This window comes from Melopsittacus undulatus, chromosome 4 (genome assembly GCF_012275295.1).
Source record: "Melopsittacus undulatus isolate bMelUnd1 chromosome 4, bMelUnd1.mat.Z, whole genome shotgun sequence".
NCBI classification, from domain to species: Eukaryota; Metazoa; Chordata; class Aves; order Psittaciformes; family Psittaculidae; genus Melopsittacus; species Melopsittacus undulatus.
This window is the reverse complement of record NC_047530.1, coordinates 24,990,896-24,996,622: the sequence shown is the minus strand read 5'-3', so window position 1 is coordinate 24,996,622 and position 5,727 is coordinate 24,990,896.

The following is a 5,727-nucleotide window of genomic DNA, read 5'->3' as shown; positions in this document are numbered from 1 at the left end:
TTTCCATTTATTTCACCTAGAGCAGGTTGTGTCTGAGGCTATGAGACCTTGTGAAGCCAGTCGGTCCAGCTCTGCAATGACCCCAGGCCACTGTGACACTTGCTGTACTGGGGGAGATGCCTGCTGATACCCTGTAGTGGCATCTAGTAGTTCTGGGGTCAAAGGCCTCCTTGGCTTTGGAGAAGGAAGGCATCACATGTGTTTCTTCACTACTTTCCCAGAAAATGTGAAAGAAAAGGTGCCAAATCAGTGGATGGAAGAGCATGATCTCCTTGGCTGCCTTTAAATGCCACACTTTTCTAAATAAACTGAAAATTTACATATTCCTGTCGCAGAAAATGTTCCTTGCATATTTCATGAAGACACTTGATTGGAAACCAGTGGCAGTGGGGTTACCACCTGCCTGCTAGTGCTGGGGCAGTTACAGGGGATTGTAACTACCCAAGAGCTGCTGGTTTAGGCCAGGATTCTCCAGGGGTCCTATGCTATATGGAGTTTGCATTTCCATGGTCCCTGTCCCTCCAGAAGAGAGCCTGATAGGTTGTCTATATGGACTTGAGTAACATCTCTTTTCCTTTCTCTTTTGTCCTTTCTGAAAGATTGGTCTCCAGATACATCCTTTATAAAACAGATGTGAGGGCCTGACAGAGTTGCCAGTGTTATGTACTTCATTTTCTAGATAAAAAGTTTTCAGAAATATTAAACTTGCAGTCTCTCTGTTTCTAGACCACCATCTATTCTCTTTTGCTGCAAGACCAGATTACTCTGGGGAAGAGTTTTTCAAGTTACAGCTTTCTTTTATTGGCTATGACTTGAAATTTCAACTATTAGAAAACAATGACAACCTATTTACTCGCTCCTTAATCTTCAGCAGAAGTGGAGCAATGGCAGCATTGGCTGCTGCAAGCTTCATTCCAAAAAAAAGTAGCATTTTTGTGGTTGCTAATAAAAAAAGAAAATCAGCTTATTCTCTCCAAACTAGAGAAAAGACTGAATGGTTCTGGGACAGAAGCATGGATCCAGCTGGATTTTTCCTTTTCAGTATGGGCTCAAGCTATGATTAATCACCTTTTCTTTCAATGGAATATACTTGCTTCTGTAACTGAGTTTTCCCAGCTCTCAGAGGGAACTAAAAAATCAGGGTATTTTATTATGCCTTGGATCACTGATGAGAAAAGGCTCATTTGTACAATTCAGTGAGCAACTCTTTTGGTCTCTTTCTTGTTAGAGACAAATTATATGGCTGTATGTAATTTACAACACAAAGGATTCAGATGTTACATAAAATCAATACAACACTTTCTGAAAAGAAACGTACATTTTAATGCCTTTATTACTTCTCTTGTGACCAAAAAAGTGGAAGAGTTCCATGTGCTGTAAAACAGAACCCATTCAAGCATTGTTACTTATTGTTCTGTTGCTGTTACTGCAGGAAAATAGTAGTAATTTTTAAAAAATCATATCTGCGTGATCTGTTTTCAAGTGAGCTGATAAGAAAATATGTTGTTTTCATATGTGCAACACATAAGGAGTGCTTACCGCCCATATCGTCTCTTTAGGCTCTTGCATTAGAATTCCTATGGTAGCAAAAGAAGCAAGGGAGTTCTCCAACTGCTGTAAAGCTGTGACGTTCGCATCCTTCCTGTGTATAAAATGAGCATAAGAAGGGGAGGAAAAGCATTTATCAGTGTGCCACCTATATGGAAATCCTGGATATCATATGCTATGGCTGAGCTCTGCTGATTTATATCATCCAAGGGGCTGCCCCATTGTTTCGTGCAAACATTTGCTGTGACATATGACACAGAGACCTGGAATGTGCATCAGAGGGTATTGCTGAAGCAGGAGGAAGTGTTTCTTCACTACAGGATTAAAACTCACATGGTTCTATTACCAGGAGAAATTAGGTCTTTGATGCTTCAGCAGTACATTTCATTCCATGTCTAAATCACCCCAGCATGTCTAGAAGCAGCAGGATTTCTGCTTATCAAATCCTCTGACAGTATTCTTGATACAGCACGTGATATTGCTGACATTGGCCTGGCTTCTCAGGCTTCTTGCATTAAATGCTTCCTTTTAATATCAAAATGTTTTGGTAGGCCTATCAGAGCCTGTGTGGCTTCAGCTACCACTCAGCACATACATGTGTTGCTTGACAAATCACCTTAAATGAGAAGATGCTGATTTGTTTTTGACTGTGCTGTAAAACTGTTCTTGCATCTTTCCAAAGCCTTAATGCATTTTTTCTATTGTTCACGTAGAATACTAGAAGCTGTGTGAATGAGCAGTCTCCATGCCAGCAGGTCACTATCATGCTGCCTAGCATGGATTCTGTTCACTGAAAAGCAGGTGTTACCTTGCTCACATCTGTGGGTTTGTGTGTACATGCTATGCACATGCACAAGCACATCTTCTTTCTTGGGTTTTCTTAATAATAATCTGTTCTCAGTGTCTCTATCAGCAAGGAAAATAAAACACTTCAGAAGGCAAATGAAGAACAGAAGCGTTTCACAATCAGATGTGTAATGAGAAAGCAAAGCTTTATTTCCTCTACAAGGAATTATAGCCCTGTGTTTAATTCCTGACTGTTATGTTTTTAGAGATGGTGCTCACAGTTGGCTTTTGTATGAGCAGTGTGTCCTTCAGCTGTTGAAACTTAGAGTATTAAATTCCTCTCAAGGAATTTAGACAGTCAAACACTGGCCATTTGATCAAATGTGATTACCTTTCTCAGCAACATTCTCTCCATCCCAAGTATACTAACAAATTCCAGCTTATGCAGAAAGAGTGAAAAAGTCTGGATATTGCACATTCAAGGAGTTCATCTTGAGGGACATAAGACTGTCCTTTTGAGCTGCGGAGTGCCTACAATTATGAGTTGCTTTAATTGTCTCTAAGGACTTCAGGTTTGATAACCCAAAATGATCAACATTTTTTCAATGTAGGCTTTTGGTGCCCTAATGTCACGTTGCTTGCAAGCACATACTGCATTTACACACTTGGCTTCTTCAATTTAATCCATCAGTACAAATGCTGATTCTGAGAATTGACTGAAGTCAACTACGAAAACTCATATGGACTTCAGTGGGAATGGGAGCAATCTTAATAAAAAAAACCCCAAATCAAATAAACAAAAAACCAGCCAATCAAACAAAACCTCCAGACAAACAAATGACATGTTTTCAATAGCTGATACACAGCACAAAATATTCAATTGATTGATTCAGGTCATTAAGCACAAGCACAAGTGTTCAAATTAAAAACGAGTCATTTTAATATGAAACCTTTTGAGTAGCAAATTCTCAAGGTACTATGTGATCCTGGTGAGTACTGCCTAAATCAAACCTCATCCCCATTCTGTAATTGCTCCACAGATGCATGTTATTGCCCTCTGGTAGCAACAAGGGCAAATTCTAATTCAGCACGTCAGGTTAAGGGCAACAGTTCCTCTCCTGACCTTAATCTCTAGCAATGGCTTGGCAGAGAGCTCATAAAGAATGAAAAGGCATTGATTGAAGTATCAATAAAATACACCTTGAAAGACTGCTATAGGGTGGGTGAGCATTGATTGTCCTCATTTTGTGAAAGGGAGAACCCAGGCAGAAAGATAGTAACTTGGGAATCAAGCTAGTTGAGTCTCCAGGGCAATGCTGAAAAGAAAAGCCAAGAGAAATGTGCTCCTACCCACTATAGCACAGATCCTTCAAACACAGTCCAGGAGCTCCTACCTGTGGCCTGGGAAACCTCAAAACAGAGCTCACAGCAAGATGTGAAACAAGTTGTCCTTGACAGAACTAGCTTGTTAGTGAGGCTGAGGCATCCACGGTCTCCGTTTCAGCAGAGTCTTGCTCATAATTGCCATTCAAGCCCCAGCATGAGGGGTAACTGAAAAATTGCCTTCCTGAACGAACGAAACACTGGGAGTTCTGACATGGGTGTGTGTATTATAAATGCACACAGGGGACTTCCCAAAGGTATTTAATGCCATTTTGCCATGATGAGCAGATCAGAGCTATAGTTCTGGTTCTGCAGTTCACTGCTAAATATGCAGAGCATTGAGTTTTCCTTTCATTTCTGAAATGTTGCATGAATGCCAAGCTAATCAAGAGCTGTAACAGCAAATCAAGAGGCTATAGGATAAATCTCATTATCACAGAAAATGTTTGGTTACTGCAATCCATTCTTTGCATATTAAGCATTCTTGAGATGTTAATTGCCAATAGCTAAAAACCATTACAAACACTGAGACAACAAACAGCCAGTGTTAACCACAGGAATAAAAGATTAAGTGGTGTAAATAAGAGATGCCTTTACATCAACTGTTTTTACACAAATATGGGTTTGTATAACTGCATACACTTTTTTTGCACGGCATGCAGAGTCTTCAGGGGCAGTGGCTAGATCGTGTGCTTCCCAATGCACCTACCTAGGTCATCCACAAAAAAGTGTGTGTAAATGACCTAAAATAAAAGGGGAGGAAATTCTAAAGAGAGATCATCAGGTATTCTGGTTGCCTGCACATATGCAAAGTTTTTAGTGACCTTAGCAGCAGTTACATAAGCAATATCAAGAGCAAAACAAACTTGTGTTAAATGCTGTAGCACATATGGTCTCCTGACAGGATGTTCCAAGCCATGCAGTGATTTTACAGTCCATATGCACTGTACAGCAGTTCTTTGGTCTCAAAGCAGGAGTCAAAAATAACCTATCAGCATGAACTCCACATTCTTTGTCTTTTATGGGCAGTCTGCATGTTAATATTGAAATGCAAAACAACTGTGGGTAGCTGTGTTTAACAGCAAAAAGAAAAAAGCCACCTACATGGACTTGAATTTAATAGCCGGCAACATCACACATGATACAATATATGATATGCAAAACCCCCAGCATTTGGAGTAAGTGTTTTCCCAGGGTATGCCACAAAGCACTTTAAGATAAGTATCATAGGTAATTTTATTTCATTTGGGCAGGGAGTACCTGAACTGGAGGAAGCATGGAGGGAGCACGACTCTGAATGGAAGAAGTGTCTTTCTAAAGGAGAGTATGTTGCCCAGGCTATCTGGGGACACACAGTGTAAGAACTACACCAGATCTCTTCTTTACAGCCTCAAAGATTAATCCAACCACAATATCACCCCAGGACGAGATTGCCAAAGGATGCCAAAGGATGTAGAAGCACTAGCTGTACTGAAGTCAAGTTTCTTGGTTTTAAGTATGTCCATCACCCATATAAACTCCAAGTACTATCGTCTGTCATATTTTGGTCATCAAGAGATTAAAGGGCATAGCCGAGTCCAGCAGCCAACACCTGAGGAGTTGGTCCGAGGAACTCATTTCCAGCGTGCCACACAGGAGGGTCACAGACCCCCGCACGACACGCTGTGCGGCTGCACAGACAACTACCTGCCAGGTTGTGGTCTGCCTGCGACCAAGTAAAAGCGCCTTTCCAAAGCCATCACCGCAACATAAGCCTGCGGTGAACGTCTCCAAAAGCCCAGCGCTGCCGGGCGGGCACCCAGAGCTCTTGTGTCCGCGGCGCTGACCTCACCGGCGGCACCGGGGGGACCTCGGGGCGGGCGCGTCGGAGCGGCCGCTCTCCGCGCCCCTTCCGCCGCGGGGGGAGCGGGGCTGCGGGGCCGACCGAGCCTCCGTGCAGCCCGGCAGGGCAACGGACACCCCCGCGCCGTTCCGCAGCCGGCTCGCCCGGGGCACAGCGCTGCGGGGGCC